Below are 13,162 nucleotides of genomic sequence, written 5' to 3'. Positions count from 1 at the left end.
ATTCAATTTTCTTAAGTAAGTTTTTCAGCAGCAGTAGAGGGTGTGACCAGTTCACTGTAACTCAACTCCCTATTCTCCTAGCCGGTGCAAATCACTAATTATAAGGTCTTCCGAAGAAAAGATCAAATCACAAGGGGTAAAGGATTTACAATTCTCACAACTATGTGCAGCACATTCTTCCATTACACATGAAGGAAAAAAAAACAAAAAACTTCCAGCCGGTCAGACAAACCCAACTGCGTACTGTATGTGCCTTATGGTTTAATACAATTTTCTGCAAGCTCTAAGCGTTTTGAATATTTTACTTTTGCATACTTAATGCTAGGCTTATGGCAAACAGTACAAAATCTGCATTTATATGCCAAGTTCTCTGCAAGAAAAAGCAGCTTAGACTATGGAATTATTAGGCTATAGGATATCTCAGCAAACAGGCAGAACAAATACAACAGATAGCCTGGGATTAGCGTAATTTGCACAAGTATTAGGGAGAAATATTACCTGTTGCAGCTTGTGAGGGAGCAATTCACATGATCCTTGATGATAATTCTGGCACTTGAGCTTTTCCTTGATAGTTGAGAACTGGCAGGTTTGATCTTCAGTTTTTATATGAGAATCTGCCACACAGTTTAAATGTCAGTGACAGGAAAAAACCAGGGTGTGTGACTACACTCTAACTTTCCCTTAATATCAATGCTAGCTGCGTCCTGATTGGCTGAGACGTGCCTGTGATATCACAGGGGAGAGCAGGGCTCTCTATACTATCCTAATAATAAGAATAGAGGGGCAGACAGGCCTGGGCTGATCTATACAGACCAAATGCTGGTACATATTCTGTATATTAGTATAGATTATATATTCATATCTATACACTGACAAACGATATAGACATATACAATAATGTATAAACTCTATTTATTTTGTCTACAAACAAGAATAATTATTCAAAATATTATTGAAATCATTATTTATATAAACATTACCACATATATTATTTATATTTCACTCCCTTAGTCCATCATTTCCATGTATAATTTACTGTTATAATGCCGTAATAAAAATTTGTACTTTATTTATATTTTATTATATTTATTTAAAATATACATGTAAAATGTAAGAGGTTATTATTAATATTTATGTGTGTGTATATATATATATCATTGATGTATGTACAATATATATGTGTGTGTGTATATATATATATCATTGATGTATGTACAATATATATGTGTGTGTGTATATATATATACACACATACACTCATGAAAATAAATATATATATATGTACAATACATATATATATATAATATAGCAGCACTAATAAATCATATAATATGATGCATGCCTCACCAGACTTTGGCCCATTGACATGCTGCCTGGACTATATTTATATATATATATATATATATATATATATAATTGATGTATGTACAATATATATATATATATATATGTGTGTATATATATATATATATATATATATATATTATAAAATATAGCAGCACTAATAAATCAAATAATATGGTGCATGCCTCGGCCCATTGACTGGAATGCTGCCTGGACTATATATATATATATATAATGTCTTATTATCTTCGAACTTCTTGTCTTCATCTTTATTTCTGTTCATGATTGAATCAAATGTACCATGATATTCTTATTACTGCTCATAATGGCATTGTTTTTAATCGCTCACAGTATTCTCCTATATCTATAGATTGCCATTCGATCTATATACTATGGCGTAATCTGCTATCTTTGATTTACAGCACCTCTGCATTATCCCTGTTATTCATATTGAAATAAATTTTCAGCTCACCACCGTAATAGCCGTGCATATATCTAAACCAAGGCACACACGTAAAACGCGATGAACAGCAGAGGCGAGTTTGTCCTTTGGCGCAACTCTTGATATCACGGTGTGTTATTTGCGGTATTACATGGAGCGGCATGTAAACCCACTATATTAGGCTGTGTAAACTCTGCAGTGTTAAATGACAAAATCAGCTCTACTACATCTGTTCAAGGATTTTCTTTTATCCTAGATAAGAGGCATTTTCATATATGTCAACCAAGTTACATATACGGTATTTCTATTGCAGTAGTATGAGCAGCTGGGCAGTGTGTGTTCACATTTGTAGCTAATTACTGTCTAAACATACATGACCGCACAACCTAAATAGTGACAGACACTTACAGGTAGCCTACCTGACGCCGGTGGTCTCTCACCCTTTCCTCTAACCATCCTTTTGGACAGATATTAGATGAATAGTTTTATTTTGCTATTATATGTAAAAAATAGAGAGAGAGAGAGATGCAGCAGAACAAAATTTGTCATTTTAGCTGCAGTCTTAGGCTACATGCACACGACCGTATGTGTTTTGCGGTCTGCAAAAAAAAAAACGGATGACGTCCGTATGCCAGCCGTTTTTTTGGGCGGATCTATTGTAACAATGCCTAAAACGGACAAGAATAGGACATGTTTAATTTTTTTTACTACGGAACGGACATACGGAGGCGGATAGCACATGGTGTGCTGTCCGCATTTTTTTGCGGACCCATTGAAATAAAAGAGTCCGCAACCTATCGGCAAAAAATAAATAAATGGAACGGACACCGAAACAAACAACGTTCGTGTGCATGTAGCCTTATGTAAATCCATAAATAACGCACTGTGATACCATAAAGAGATGGGCAAAGTGTGTGTTTTAGCATGTGCCAGGCACACGCAGGGTACACACTGGCAATATATAAATACGCAGATCTCTTGTACTGTATAAACAGAAAAAAGAGAGCGGGAGAAATTCCTGCAGTTCTTTAATCTAGAATCTGATTTTCTAGAAATTCAGACACTTATTTTGGGACACAAATGCAAGATGATCTGGAGTCTTAAGAGACCAGAGGCAGAAGAATAAGATAATTAATAAGAAGAGATGGTCAGCTAGAATGTTCTTCTTTACCCTTACAAATCTATCTATCTATCTATCTAATCTCACCATCTGTCTATTTTATCTCTCTATCTATCTCTCCATATACACAACATTTCACCCCGCTCCATGGGGCCTTTTTGAAGCTAGATTAAATGTTAGATACATCTATGTATCTGTCTATCTATCTATCTATCTATCTATCTATCTCATATCTATTTATTTATCTATCTATCTCATATCTATCTCATATCTATCTCATATCTATCTATCTATCTATCTATCTATCTATCTATCTCATATCTATCTATCTATCTATCTATCTCATATCTATCTATCTATCTATCTCATATCTATCTATCTATCTCATATCTATCTATCTCATATCTATCTATCTATCTATCTATCTCATATCTATCTATCTCATATCTATTTATCTATCTATCTCATATCTATCTATCTATCTATCTATCTATCTATCTATTTATCTATCTATCTCATATCTATCTCATATCTATCTATCTATTTATCTATCTATCTCATATCTATCTATCTATCTATCTATCTCATATCTATTTATTTATCTATCTATCTCATATCTATCTCATATCTATCTATCTATTTATCTATCTATCTCATATCTATTTATCTATCTATCTCATATCTATCTATCTATCTATCTATCTATCTATCTCATATCTATCTCATATCTATCTATCTATTTATCTATCTATCTCATATCTATTTATCTATCTATCTCATATCTATCTATCTATCTCATATCTATCTATCTATCTATCTATGTGTTGACAAGGGCCCACTGTTTGCTCACATTACAGGTGCTACACTCCTCCAGCAGGTTTCTCAGGATGCTGGTGGCTAATATTTCACTGGCTTAAAAGGGGCAGCCTGGGAAAGAGCTGTCACAAAGGTGTTTTACTGATTATTTGGAGTTGTTGCCATTAAGGGACTCGGAATCCCTGCAACCCAGCAGGGTTCTTGAAGGAAGCACTGGAAACACCACGGCTCCCGCCTGCTTATCTGTCTGTCAATAACAGGAGACAGATCCTGAGCCTGGACCAGGTGCTCTTACTACCCCCTATCCAAACTGCACTGCTCTCCAGGAACTGATCAGGCGTGAAGAGAAGTCTGCCTGGCCTGACTGCATCCAGTGCACACACAAAGACACACAGGGCACACACTGCCAGGCACACACACAGGGCACACACTGCCAGGCACACACACAAAGACATACAGGGTACACACTGCCAGGTACACATAGGGTACACACTGCCAGGCACACACAAAGACACACAAGGTACACACTGTCATGCACACACCAAGAAACAGGGTACACACTGACAGGCACACACACAGGGAACACACTGCCAGGCACACACACAGGGTACACAGTAAGACACACACAAACACGCACAGGGTACACACTGAGCATGTGCATACAATGACACACAGGGTACACAGGAAGACACACAGGGTACACACTGCCAGGCACACACAAAGACACATAGGGTACACACTGCCAGGCACACGCAAAGACACATAGGGTACACACTGCCAGGCACACATAGGGTACACACAAAGACACACAGGGTACACACTGCAAGGCACACATAGGGTACACACAAAGACACACAGGGTACACACTGCCAGGCACACATAGGGTACACACTGCCAGGCACACACAAAGACACACAGGGTACACACTGCCAGGCACACAGAGGGTACACACTGCCAGGCACACACCACGACACTGGGTACACACTGCCAGGCACACACAAAGATACACAGGGTACACACTGCCAGGCACACACAAAGATACACAGGGTACACACTGCCAGGCACACACAGGGTACACACTGCCAGGCACACGCAAAGATACACAGGGTACACACTGCCAGGCGCACAAACAAAGACACACAGGGTACACACTGCCAGGCACACACAGGGTACACACACAAAGATACACAGGGTACACACTGCCAGGCACACACAAAGATACACAGGGTACACACTGCCAGGCACACACACAAAGTCACACAGAGTACACACTGCCTGGCACAAACTCAGGGTACACTCTGCCAGACACACACAAACACACACAGGGTACACACTGAGCATGCACATATAATGACACACAGGGTACACACTGAGCATGCACATATAATGACACACAGGGTACACAGTAAGACACACAGGGTACACTGCCAGGCACACACAAAGACACAGGGTACACACTGCCAGGCACACACAGGGTAAACACTTCCAGGCACACATAGGGTACACACTGCCAGGCACACACAAAGACACACAGGGTACACACTGCCAGGCACACGTAGGGTACACACTGCCAGGCACATAAACAAAGACACATAGGGTACACACTGCTAGGCACACACACAGGGTATACACTGCCAGGCACACACAGGGCACACACTGCCAGGCACATAAACAAAGACACATAGGGTATACACTGCCAGGCACACACACAGGATACACACTGCTGGGCACAGTAGCCTCTATAAACATAAATACCCTTCCTGTCCATACGTCTCATACAGGCACACTCCTTCCCAGCCACAAATCCCCCCCATGTGATTGTGTCCTTGCACACATAAACGTGCCATCATTCCTGGAAAACCAAAGCAATGCAGACTCCACCAGACACTGGACTACACAAAAACATGTCCAAACAGCTAGGTCCGCTACTAAGGCTACTTTCACACTAGCATTTTTTGCGGATCCTTCATGGATCTGCAAAAATGCTTCCGTTACAATAATACAACCACCTGCATCCATCATGAACACTATTGAAAGTCAATGGGGGAAGGATCCGTTTTCTATTATGTCAGAGGAAACGGATCTGTCCCTATTGACTTACATTGTGTGCCAGGACGGATCCGTCTTGCTCCGCACCACATCGCGGACAGAAAAACGCTGCTTGCAGCGTAGCGTCATGGCAGAATATCAGGCCTTTCATTTGGTGAAAACATTTAGTTTACTGCCCCTAGCTGCGTCTAAATACCCTGACCCCTGGCATGTGGCACCAGGTCACATGTCCCGCCAGCCCCCTCTAATTGCCCCACTGTCGTTTACTTACATTTCCACATATGAAATAGCCAAAGTTATGTCAATGGATATGAAAAAGTCAAGAAATGCTCTAATACAATGTATGTAGGATAGCAGTGCAGAGCTGAGTTAGTCATCTGGCTGCTTTTGGCATAATGTATCATGATTTGTATTGCATCTTCTCACATACAGTTGTCACAGGGCACAGACAGTGCAGCCCTTTAGAGTTATATGACAAATTAAACTCTGCTACATCTGTATGATATGGAAAATGAGAGAAGGGCGAAGTGTTGACATAGGTGTCACAATGACACAGACATACAGACATGTACTATACAACAATGCTTCTCTCTTCTTTCCCTCTTTCACATTAACCCCATATCTCACTCTTTTTCCCGTCTCACGCTCCTCTTCTTAATTATATTAAGCCTTTCTCTGTCCATCTTTCTGTCTCCCCTCTCCTTCTGTCTTACGCTACTTTCACACTAGCATTAAATTCTCCGGTATTGAGATTCTGTCATAGGGGCTTAAAACCGGGAAAAAAAACACGCTTTCGTTTTGCCCCCATTCATTGTCAATGGGGACAAAACGTAACTGAACAGAACGGTGCGCTCCAAAATGCATTCCGTTCCGTTCTCATACCGGAGAGCAGACCGCAGCATGCTGCGGTTTGCTTTCCGTCCTAGGATGCGTAGAAAGACGGATCCTTCATAAGACACAATGCAAGTCAATGGGGACAGATCCGTTTTCTCTGACACAATAGAAAACGGATCCGTCTCCCATTGACTTTCAATGGAGTTCATGACGGATCCGTCTGGGGTATGTTAAAGATAATACAACCAGATCCGTTCATAACAGATGCAGACGGTTGTATTATCAGTAACGGAAGTGTTTTTGCTGAACCCTGCCGGATCCAGCAAAAACGCTAGTGTGAAAGTAGCCGTACTCTTTTCCCCCTCTTCTATAACATCCTTCCTATCTGACTCCCTCATGACATTAAACTTTTCTCTCATCTCCCTCTCCCTTCCTATCTCACATCCACTCTCTTTCCCTCTCTCACCCTCTTTCTGCCAGTCTCCTCTATTACTCTTTCTCACCCTTTCTCCTCCTATTACTATACTGCTTTTTCTTTATCTCTCCTCTATTACTCTCTTTCTCTCCCTCTTTCCTCCTCTCTCTTCTCCTCTCCCCATCTATTACTCCCCTTCTCTCTTTCCTGCTTTCTTCCGCTCTCTTCTCCTTTCCCTATCTATTACTCTCCTTTTCTCTCTCCCTCTTTCTTCCTCTCTCTCTTCTCCTCTCCCTATCTATTACTCTCCTTTTCTCCTCCCTCTTTCTTCCTCTCTCTCTCTTCTCCTCTCCCTATCTATTACTCTCCTTTTCTCTCTGACTTGTTCTTCCTCTCCCTCTATTTTCCTTTCTTCTCCTCTCATTTTTCTCCTTCTCTCCCTTTCTTTTCTCCTCTCCCTATATGTTACTCTCCTTCTCTCTCTCCATATTTCATCCTCCATCTTCCCCTCTCCTTCTTTTATACTCTCCTTCTCTCTCCCATCTCTTTATTCCTCTCTTCTCTCCCTTCCCTTTCTTCCTCTCTCCTCCCCTCTACCTCTCTATAACTTTCTCTCTCCCCTTCTCTCTCACACCCTCTCACTCTTCTCTCTCTCTGTCTTCTTGTCATATTATGCCCCTGTTCTTATTGTGTACAACCCTCTCACCATACGTTAAAATGCACCTTATGTGGTGTTAGAACATCCAAGTAACTGAAGCTTCACCAAAACTTCTTGACATTTAGAGGAATAAAGTCTGTGTAGCTCATGGGTGGATTCCTATTTTTTAGAGGGTCACATCATAGAGAAATATTAAGCAACGCAAGTAACATTCATTATAATAAACGCATGCAGCAAATTAGAATTTGAGTTTAGCTTGGTATTCAAATCTTTGGTTAAGTAAATATAGCACAGTAGGTTTATTACCAGCAGTCCTATGGGATACCACAGTTAACATCACAATGAGCTGTGTCAAGTGACAAACTCATCTCTGCTGCATCCCTAAATAGGTAAATGCATTGGTTGGTGAATCAATTTGCCATTTGTTGCCCAAGTCCACACAGGCACATCATCCCAGCAAAAGCTGTCAGCCAGACCCAGTTCTATGTGTTGGAAATGTATAATGCATCTTTCAGTTACTTTGCAATGTGAAGTTTTGAAGGATGCCCTAAGCCCATGTGTTCTCATAGACTGAGCAATTCTCAGCACACACACTGTAATAATGAGCTTTAATTCTCTATCCAAGCAGAATCTGAGCAATAATAATAAGCGCATCAAGACAATTTGTTTACTGTGGCATTACACAGACTGCAGAACCCAAGAGAAGCCTCAGCTCTGCTGCACTCACAGCATCCCTGCAACCCAGCCAGCTCCAGCACCAATCATTCTGCCTTGGATGTGATGCCCATCAAGTCACACAGCGGTGAGTGTCCATCAGGGTTCCCTGCTGGATCACCTGTGCCCAATATTACACCCTGTGAGAGCCAATCCTCATATGCCACATGCAAGGTGGGTAGAAGGGAAGGGATGGAAATAGGTTGTCAGTTACCACAAAATAAATATTTCAAATATTTTAATACAAATATGTTTTAATTAGAAATAAATATTTGTAGGTGATGTTTTATGATATGTCATTGATTATAATGTATTATACTAATATACTTAGAAATTCTTTTAAAATTTTATATATATATTATAATCTGTACATGAGATAAAATTTACCCATATACTATCTTAACTTTGAAAAAACTTTGAAAAATGAAGATAATTTAAAATAAAAGTAATGATACAATGACTGAAAATAACCTAGGTGAAATCTAAAAGAAAAATTATTGTAAAATATTTTTAATCAATGATAAAACAAGTGTATTTCAAATGAAAGAAAACACACTACTATAATAAAATAAAAATAATATAATTAACAATTATATGCTATAAAAATTCTTTACCCATCGCCAACCTATTCCGCAGATCTTTACAATATATTGTAGTACTAGTGATAACGGTTACTTAATTATAAAGGGACTCTCTATCATGAGCACTTCCAAAAAGAAATGATAGTTTAAAAAAAAAACTTTTCCCTCCAAGAATATTTATAAAATCATAAAACGTATCTTCTTGTATTTACGGTAAAACATTCCCAAATTCTCCTATTAAAGATATTTTTATTATTAATAGTAATAATAAGCTTGTCCAGTAGTTGATTTGCTTTTGTGTCTCCTACTGGCTCTAGACTGAGACATTAGCTGGATTCCCTGGGGGTGATTGGAGGCAATGAGCACAGAGTAGACAGTCACGTCGTTGATGTTACGAATTCACTTTTGCTCAACTTGACAAGGCAGAGTTCGATCTACAATTGTATTTGAAAGCCCATGAAGCGGAAAGTCCCCCCTACCCTCATCATCATCATTAACCCCCCCCCCCCCTCAGACCCCCCTCCTTCTCCTACAGCAACATAACAAGATATTACATTTAGGTCCAATCCTACATCTTTATAATAGAAATTAGAAAACCTCTGTATAATTCCAAATGAGATATTTAAATACCCCCCCCCCCCCCCATCCATCCCGTGTGATCACATCGACCTTAAATTTCGAATATTAGACAGGAGATCTAACAAGGGGATTTGCACTGATGCCCTGACCCTTGTAATTGGATTAAATATAGACTGAATCCGCCAAAACATTGCAAGACTGACACCTGCCAAGTGGACTCCCCTATGATTGATAGTGATGATTCGTGTTGGACACAATAATGAAATAAATTGTATGGATAAAACAAGCGCATTTGTCATCCCTGGGCCATCAAAAGGAAGTCAATGTAAGACTCAAGCTGTTCTATGACAACATGCAAGAGATGGGACCTTACCAGGGGGCTACAGGCATTGAGGAGACAAATTACAACTTGCCACCTCTATTTCCTATTCTATTAACATATAGATTGCTGTTACATAGAAGATTAGGGAGACTTGGGATTTGCATTTCGGGGTTTCGGCTTTGACGTTGCCCTTTGGGCACTGGTAGAAAGCCCAAACTACCATGTAGAGGGTGGCATGTGGAGGGAAGGTTGGCCTCGGCCCAGGGCAAATGGAAAAGAACCACGTCAATCTCTTATGGACTCTGTCCATTTATTCCGGTTATTGTACTTGGTTTGTTGTTTATTATGGTGTTGACTCTTCTTATCCTGTATTATTATTATTAATCTGCGTCTCTTTCATTTTAATCTCTTTGCTAATCCCATCTCTCTCACGACCGTGATCTGAAAATATTTGCTATTTGACCCGTCATCATTTGTAGAATGGTTCTTATTCCTCTTCCAGATCTGGGATTTTTTTTCCGTTTAATGTGATCTCCTTCATCAATATGCGTCATCATTCTAGTATTACATTGTTATATTGTACATTATGTACTGTATATGTTGCGTTTATATGGGGATTATGTCGTTTAGTGGTGACATTTGTAGACAAAATATGAGAACTGCTATTGGTAATATGTGAGGAATAGCGTGAAGTATTGTAAGAACACGGTGTATGTAAATCTGTAATAATTTCATTGTATACTTCACTGTATAACACAAAATGAATCATACTGAATGTTACTTTCAATGTAACTCTATCTGCTATCAACTATCTATAATCTATATATCTGCTATCAACTATTTATCTATCTATATCATTATCTATTTGCTATCTATCTATCTATCTACTATAATTAATGTCTACTCTATATCTTTCTATATATCTCATATCTATATATTTATAAATCATCTATCATTAATTTCAACTCTATATCAATCTGCCTATCTAATATCTATGTATTATACATTTCTAATCTATATAGCTATCAATAATTTCTAATCCATCTCCTATCTATCTATCTATCTATCTATCTATCTATCTATATTATCCTATCTATCTATCTATCTATCTATCTATCTATCTATCTATCCTTCCTTCCATCTATGTTTCCCAAGCTTGATTTGTATGCTGTCCCATAATTGTTTTTGCTAACAATTAATAAATGTCATTATTCAACTATTTGGTCATTTCTTTTTTTATTTGGCTATTTTGATATCTGAATAAATACATGAAACTAGTACAAACAGACACTGGAGCTGTTGCAACCAAGCTCTGGATAAATGGATTTCATTTATATTTGTATGCAGTCTTTAAAATAGAAGCTGGAATTTTAGTACTTGTATGCCTCCAATTTTTGTCTAGTTTTAAATCTATCTATCTATCTATCTATCTATCTATCTATCCCAAAGCACATTGGATTACTGGTTAATATTTGTATCCAGTTGCATATATCAGATACCCTAGTAGCGTTGTGTCCCTGTACTCCAGCCATGGGTGTGTGTATACAAGGTAGGAGGTGAGTAGATGGCCGGAATGTAGCTGACTGCATCAGTAGTAATAATAATATTAGTCATGATGATTACGGGAAGTCTTCCTGAACCTACACCCCAGAGCGACAGAGGTTGATTGCCCCTGGCAGAGAACAGGTTAAGCACCTCCATTTGACCTGTTATGAAGTCTCTTGTTTGTCTAAACTCTAATGAAGTGTTAAAGAACATTTCCTCTTAAAAGAAAGGAAAATAAAATATCTATTATTTATCTATCGATCTATCTCTTTATCAGCTTTCTATCTATCTATCTATCTATTCCTCAATCGATCTATCTATCTGTTTATCTATCTATTCATCCATCTATCAATCAATCAATCTATCCATATATCTATTCATCTATTTATCCATTAATCTATCTATCTATCTATCTATCGTACCTACACACATATATAATAGTAATAACCCTAATCCAAACTGTCATCATTCCTTTACTTCTTTTTAGATGTTTTCTCACCTATATCTGTTTCCAGAAAAGTTGGGTTGCATCTAATATGGCTACCATTACGGCTCCCATATGGGTTGTCAGGTATCATTCATGAGTGGTATATTTACCCAGTTATGTAACCACTTGGAACCAGTTTGTAACTAGGCAGATGTGATTCCGGGAAAGCTGGGTTACAGCTTCTGTGTGAGCTCTAGTGGCAGCCATATTGGTTGTCACCCTCTTTTTGCTGAAAAAAAAAGAGTTAAATAAGAGACTGCTGAATCATCCATAGGTCATAAGTGTCAAATTTTTAGTGCACTGACTGCTGGGACCCCATCAATCACAAAAAAGGAGATAGGTGTTTTCTGCACTGGAATTAAGTGGTAACTGAGCATCTGCACTGCTGCTCCAAACAAAGTCTATGGGACGGACATTAGCCCAGTGCTTGGTTATTTCCAGCAGTCCCATAGACTTTCAGTGATGGTCAGTTCGCAGTGTTCGCCAGCGAACACATGCGGGCTGCCATCTTGACTCACCCGTCCGGTGATGCACAGGTAAGCCCTTACCTGTGCCGCGAGCCGGTCTGAAATCAAATGCGGTCACCGGGAGCAGGCAGTTCCGAGAACAGCCCGATGAAAGCCTCCGGCGGCTGTTCTCGGAACTGCCTGCTCCCGGTGTCCGCATTTGATTTCAGACCGGCTCCTGGCACAGGCACAGGTAAGGGCTTACCTGTGCATCGCCGGACGGGTGAGTCAAGATGGCAGCCCGCATGTGTTCGCTGGCGAACACTGCGAACTGACCATCACTGTAGATTTTACATGTATTCTAACATGGGACTTGGGACCCCACCAATCAGGGTTTTCCTGTTCCATGTAAATAATGCTTTGGTACTTTATAATGAAATTGCAATTTAGAATTGGTGTTTTAACTCCTATTCATTTTTTTAAATCTCTGCTTGATGTCAGTGAGTGGAAACATTCTTGTTTACTTCCAGAGACTGGCCTCAGATCATACATATTCTACAAAGTGCAATCCCCTGTGAGCTAAAGACCCTAGGCGCATACATTTTACCTACGCTGATACATTGTAGCAAATGATCAGTACAGCAGAGAGATTTGTGATATTGCTGGAGTATGCAGAGGTGTAGCTTTATGTTTCTGAGCCCCAATGCAAAATTTCACACAGGGTCCACACCTACCATGTGTGCATTATATCACTGGTATTATTGCGCTTGGTGCACCAGGGCTGGGTTTAATGCTACCCGCAGATTGGAA

Source organism: Bufo gargarizans, chromosome 10 (assembly GCF_014858855.1).
Source record: "Bufo gargarizans isolate SCDJY-AF-19 chromosome 10, ASM1485885v1, whole genome shotgun sequence".
Lineage (NCBI taxonomy): Eukaryota > Metazoa > Chordata > Amphibia > Anura > Bufonidae > Bufo > Bufo gargarizans.
The sequence above is the reverse complement of the archived record's forward strand: the minus strand, read 5'-3'. Positions refer to the sequence as shown.